Source organism: Pteronotus mesoamericanus, unplaced genomic scaffold (genome assembly GCF_021234165.1).
Source record: "Pteronotus mesoamericanus isolate MK-2021 breed Mesoamerican mustached bat unplaced genomic scaffold, CSHL_Meso_final contig_317, whole genome shotgun sequence".
In the NCBI taxonomy this organism is placed as follows: Eukaryota; Metazoa; Chordata; class Mammalia; order Chiroptera; family Mormoopidae; genus Pteronotus; species Pteronotus mesoamericanus.
Genome location: NW_026555133.1, coordinates 4675930 through 4682817, shown reverse-complemented (window position 1 = coordinate 4682817; position 6888 = coordinate 4675930).

Here is a 6888-nt window from a genome sequence, read left to right as displayed (position 1 = left end):
ACATTTTACCAGGTCTTGCCAGTGAACTGACAGGTTCCAGCTGCAGAGAGTGGGGAGGGTCTTCTATGCACAGGCCCAGGAAACCATTGGCAGCACATAAGCCATATTCCTGACATTTTTCAGGATTTAATGGGAACTGGGAAGCTGAAGCTGCAGAGGTGGGCTAGGACAGGCACGAGGGCCTCATAAAAATTGCAAAGAAAGGTGGACTTTGTCCTGGAGTACGGGTGGTGGGAAGCGGAGCCGTTGAAAAGTTTTTGAACATTTAAGCAGGAGGAGGAGAAGGGAGAAATGCTCTGGCTGCTGGCTGTGTGGCGGGTAAGGGGGACTGAGCTTGACTAGCATGAGATGAGTGAGGATTATTGTACAGGAAGCCTAGGAATAAAAGCAAGACCAGACTGCTGGGTGTGCATAAAAGGCAGGCAAGCCAGGGCAGTGCTCGAACCTAACACTGGATTTGATTGGAAATCTGCACCCTGCAACCACTACCTTTTCTTTTTTTCTAAACATAAGCAAGTCTCTTGGCTTTCACCCCGCTGAATCTCAGGTGCCCCCTCTGTCATGTAAAAATCCATGTCTGTCTAGCCTCACTTAGCTGTTGGGAGGGGATAGTGGTAGCACTGGGAAGAGCTCAGTGCTACAGGAAGATCAGAGATGAACTGGACCCAGTCCCTGCCAGGAAACGTTTCAATCTGGTGGATGAAATGAGGTGCACACAGCAACTTCATGCACGAGGCTGCTGAATAAAGGCCTTTAGAGAGAAGGCTGCAATGAATATGCAGAGGAGGCAGTTCAGGAGGGCTTTTTGGAAGAGGCTGCTCTGGACTGAGCTTTGAAGGGTAAAAAGGATTCTAATGAGCAAGTCAGTGGAATCATATGGGCAGACACAGAAGGGGGAACTCTAGGAACTTGTTCACTCATTTAGTTATTTATTTTTAAAAACATTTTACTTATAATTTTGTAATAAATCCACATGGTTCAAACCTCATGAAGTACAAAAGTCTATACAGTGCAATTTCTCATCTGCCCCCAACCATCTAGCTTCCCTTCCCAGACAACCAAGTTTATCAAGTTTTTAATATTCTTCTAAAGATGTTCTTTGCATATAAAAATGTGTGTCTATGGCCCTGGCTGGGTAGCTCAGTTGCTTAAGAGCATTGTTCCACAATACACCAAGGTTGCAGGTTCCATCCCCAGTCAGGGCGCATACAGGAATCAACTGATGAATGCATAAAGGAGTGAAACAACAAATTGATGTTTCTCTCTTTCTCTCTCAAATCAGTAAGAAAAGTGTGTGTGTGTGTGTATCCCTTGAGTTATACTGCGGTAACATACTGTACCTGCTCTTCTTCACTCTGATTATTTTTGTTAATTTTTAATTGATTTGAGAGAGAAAGAGAGAGAGAAACATTGATTTGTTGTTCCACTTGCTTATGTATTCATTGATTCTTGTAAGTGCCCTGATGGGGGGTTGAATCTACAACATTGGCCTATCAGGATGTTTCTCTAACCAACGGAGCTATCCAACCAGGGCTTCACCCTGATTTTTTTAAATTTAACAATATATTCTGGAGATTGTTCCATATCAGCAAACAACGAACTTTCTCATTCCATTCTACAGCTGGATAATATTTCCTTGTGTGGTTGTGTCAAAATTCTTTTAACCCACTTCTTGACTGATGGGTGCTTAGTTTGTATACATGAAATTCAATGAAAATTGTATCAAGTCCAGTGTAGCTGAAATTGGAAGTCTCCTCCATGTTGGTAACATTACTCTTAACCAGAAGCACAACTGAGTTTTAACACTGGGGACAGCAGGCTTGGGGATGGGAAGGCAGATACATATAAAAAGAGTCACCATCTGACCACTTTCTTTATGGGCAGGTGCTCTGACCTCTGATCACATAGTACACAGATTGTTTCTTGCTTTCAGGCTGCCTGCATCAATGTATTTCCATGGCAGTAACTACTCCCACCACTTTCCCTATTTCTACCATTGCCTATATATATTGTGCTATGGGTAGGGTGACCATATAGTTTATCATCCAAACCAGGACACTTCTGAGATTGAAAGTGGACACTATTAATAATGACACTGGATCAAAACCAAGACTGTCTTGGCCGAACTGAGATGTTTGGTTTTTCAAGTGATGAGTCCAGCTGATAGACCAGGGGACTACTTGAACACAAGGACCTCACCTTGTTTATCTGGGTATCCCCAGAATCTTCCCGGATGTATTGTAGGTGTTTAATGCTCATTCACTGGTTGAATGGATGAGCCGGATGTCAGGAATGGCAAGCAGTCCTTTTGAGGGCTCCACAGGGTGCCGGGAGGTGGGGAGCATTTCTAGCAGCCCAGCCTTTCACCTTTGATCCCCATCGTTATTTATAATTATTGGGCTTTCCTTGCAGACATCCCCTTTGTGTACTGTATGCTTTGACCTTTGAATCCTAAGCTTCAGATCATTTTCTCAGTGCCTGGCTGAAACCCACCAGGCCGAATCCTGGCAAGGCACTGGCCTTCCTCCCCGTTCTCCTTATGGTCAGGGGTTGTGAGTGCCCACTGGTCAGCATGGGTGCCGGTGACTAAGGGATCCCAGAAGCCTTTGAACCTGTAACTTGACTTCCATGGGTCCTCTCCCCTTCCCTAGCAGGCTCTTGTTCCATAGCCCCCATCTGCAGGGATGCCTGGGTGGTTTTCCTGAGCACCGCAGTTTCCTATCTTTAGGGCCTCTGGGTAAAGATGCTAAGTGTATGCAGAAGGGAGGTTTATCGAGGCTGAGACCTAGCCTACATAATTAGCCTGCTTAAAGCCTCCCACCTTCCTAATTATCGTTATGATAAATGGACCTGCTCAGCTAGGCATTCCTATTTCCCCTCTCCTTTTAAGAATTCCCAGCCCTCTGGAAAGCAAGAGGGAGCCCCATACCTCACTGGCCTTACTCTAGGGACCCATAAGAAAGGAAATGCTCCATCTCCCTCAACCCCAAACCTGTGTGGGCAGAATTGCCTGGAGGGAAGGGATGAAAATCAGCGAGATGCCCTGGGCCTCAGTCTCCCAATCTGTCAAATAAGGTGGTTGTATAGATGACTACACACATCTGACCTTGCACATCTTCGCCCCACATTGTGATCCTGGCTGCGCTCAGCAAAGCATCCCCAGGGGTCTGTGGGGGGACCCTAAAGCCAACCCTTTTTCTTCCTTCCCTGTCTTCTCTCCCTTTTTCCCCCCAAATTATACATTGGACCCCAAAGTCCCAGGCAGATGTTTATCCAGGGCTGGGCCTTTCCTACTCTAGTCACCCCAGAAGATAAAAGGCCAGGGACAAGTAGAGGCCTGGGCCTTATATCCTCGGCTTGTTGCAGGTCTGGTCCCGGCCCATCCTGGGCTCAAACCTGATCCCCAGAGGCTGGAGCAAGGAACTGAACTGAGACGGAGCAGTCTGGGCCTGCCTGCCTGCTCCACCTGGACACACTGGGTACGTGCCTTCAAGTCTAGCCCCATCTTTGACTTCTTCACTCTGTGGCCTTAAGCAAGCCACTTACCTTTTCTCTATGCCAGCCTCCCTGAGAGAGGTGTGCTGGGGACAGATGTGGAAGCCATCCCATGTCTACAAAGAGATACCATCGTGCATGTTAAACTCCTCCTTAGCCCTGGCAGTGGGGAGCGGTCACTCCCTCCCCAGAGCTCTGTGAATATTTCATCCAGTAGATTTTACTGGTTGGTGTCCTCTTGTTTTTCCTTCACTGATTGTTCGTGGACGTCATCAGGACTCTTGAGGTTGGCAAGCTACTGAAACTCAACTCAAAATGACTTTAAAAAGTGTCACAGATTGAGGAGACCAAGGAAAAATTACTAAATGCAGTAGGATCCTGGGTAGGACACTGAAATGGAAGGAGGACCCTAGAGGAGAAACTGATGAAATTCAAAGAAGGTCTGTGGTTTAGTTAATAGTCAAGTACCAATGTTAACTTCTTGGTTTTGATAATTGTACTATGATCAAGTAAACCATATTAACATTAGAGAAAGCTGGGTAAGGGATATATAGGAATTCTGTATTATCATTGCAATTTTTCTCTAATTCTAAAATTGTTTAAAATAAAAAAGTAGGAAAACTCGACAAATTAATGCTGACCATTTAAACACAACAGTGTGTGTGGGGGAGTAAAACTTATTGGTCTACATAACTGAAAAGGGCAAGGGTATATGGGCTGCAGGCATAGCTGGATCCAGGTGGCATAATTCTTAGGAAATTTCCCCATCTCAACTGATTCTTCTTCTTCTGTGAAGCTTCATACTCAGGCAGCCCTATCTTTTGTGATGGCAAACAGCCCGTCAGACCTCCAGGTTGATTTTTGTCACCCAAGAGTATGACCTTCTCAATAGTCCTGTTTTCTTCCCTGCTAGGTCCCTAGCACCTAACTTGGTGTGTTGAATGAGTGGTTCCAGTAAAAGTTTGAGATCAACTCTCATTGGCTCAGACCAAGTCATGTGCCCATCTCCACAAACGAATCAGCGTGACCTCCCTTACCTCAGTTACATGTGTGGGGTCAGGCCCCCCAACACAAAGACTGAGGTGGAAGAAGGGCAGTAGTCTGAAAGGAAGCAATGGGTCCTGTCATCAGAAGAAGGGTTACAGGCAAAACTAGTATGTCCCCTGCATCCTCAGGGCTCGGGCTTTTGCTCCTGGAGTAGCAATTTTCAACCTTTTTCATCTCACAGCACACATAAACTCATTATTAAATTCCTGAGGTACACACAAAAATATATATTTTGCCGATCTGACAAAAATAAGTATAATTTTGAATAATTCACACCAGGCGGCTATTGTGTTGGCTGTTGTCATTTTTTAATTTAACAAACTGAGCAAAAAGAGGTCAGTGCCGCTAACTAAATAGTCAGGTACTGCATGTTTTAAGAATCCTTAAGGCACAGTGGAGGGAAATTGCTGCCCTAGAGCCACCCACAGCACAGACCTCCACTGAACATGAAGGCTCGAATTCTTGTGGGTGTCGGGTGTGCCAAGCCGTCCAACTGTAGTCCCGGGACAACCGTCATTAGTGGAGGACAAGAATAGGGCTCTTCTGTGGGACACTGGGCTTCTTGCAGCTGGATCAGATGGCAGTTGGTGTCAGGGAAGGGGACCAACATGGCTAAAGATGCCAGAATATCAGGATTCCTTCCGGGCCAGGACAATGGTCAGTTCCAGGGATGCGGCACTGCCAATCAATCCTTCCCAGCCCTAGCCATAAGCCTCTGTGTAAGGTCTCATTTGTCCATGTGAATTGGGGCAGCATGGAGAGGGACAGGACTGGCCTGGACATTGGGACATCTCAGATGCGTGCCTTCTGCCCCCTGGGAGAAACATCTACTGAGGGTCCTCTGGAGTCGCAGCTTCCGATGGCTGACTCCCAAGCCAAGATCTCCTCCACACACCCCCATCCCCGCACCTGCAGGAACAGGGGTGAGATGGCATGCAGTGCCCACAGAGAGTCTGGCTTCTGTGTTTTTCAGATATTTTATTAAGAATAAGGCATATGACAGTCACCCCTAAAGCACAGGGCTCTATTTCTGTGGGTGAGTGAATACACTTGGAAAAGCATTGGATTAAAAAGCACAGCCAACAGAGAATTTGGAGCAGGATGCCTCCGCCCTGCCCTGCACGTCCCCCATTCCCGGCTGGCAACTCCGTGAGCAGGTGCTTTAGAGATGCCCGGCTGTCTGCACTGAGGAGGTGCTACTACACACTAGGCCCCCAACCTGCTGCTTGTTTGGGGAAGGGCTACCTCCTAGCAGCCCTGGACTGGTTTCCCAAATAGGCCACGGTGGGAAGGATATGGGGAGGCAGGGGTACAGATCCTCACGCTTTATGGCCCGCTGGTCCCTCCTGCCGCTCTCCTTCCTGGGTCTGTCCATACTTGGGGTGTGGCTGGTGCTCCAACTAGGGCCCTTGACTGTCCACGTCAACACGCCCCTCCCCCAGGGGGACCTCTGCAGCAGAGAAGGGTGACGAAGAAACCGTCCTCTCTTCTGGTCACCTAAGCACTTCAAGCATTTGTGGGAGGGTGTCTTCCTTTGGCAGGGTGGGTCCCCCAGGCTGGGTGGGGGGAGGACCAGAAGCTGAGGGTAGGGCTTCTCCCAGGCCCTGAGGCTGAGCTCTGAACCCCCGAGGCCAAGGGCAGGCCAGTCTCCAATCCCATTCTGCTCCCTGAGGGTTTTGTTCCGAACTTGGGGCAGGGCAGAGGGGTGGAGGGAAGTCTCCAGTCTGGGGGAGCGATGGGGAAAGGGGATGTCTGTTAAATTTGGAACCCTGTATCTGCCTCAGCCTCTCCCCCAGCTTGCTGAGTGGAGTGGGAAGGGTTGTCTTATTTCCTTTCCCAGGCTGAGAGTTGAGTCAGCCGCCCCAGCACTTAGAACCTTTCATCTGGGGGATCTCCAAGCGCCCCACAGACAATGAAGTGTCATTATCTCTGGTTGTTGGAAGAGGAACAGGAGCTGGGAGGTGCTGATCGAGGTCACTTAGGGAGAGGCAGGTGGGTTATCTGAGGATCCCTGGGGCGAGGGTTGGGTAGGGACACCCTGGGCTCAGGAGAGAAGAGGGAAGAGGGCTATTGCTATAGAGCAGGGGGAGGCCAGATGGGAGTAACTATGGCTTTTAGTGGGTGGGCAGATAAAGTACTTCACCATCTCTGTAGAATCGCAGTAACAAAGCCACCCTGTTCACTCCAAAAGTGTAGTTGTGGAAGACGAGGGCTTGGGTGGGCACCTCCAGAAAGGCACCCTTGCCCTCCTTTCCACAGTCCTCTGGCCCCTTCAAGTGAGTGCAACCAAGAGAGAAGCGGGGCCTTCCCACCCAGTCATACCGTGAAGGGGCGGTGACAGGGTAC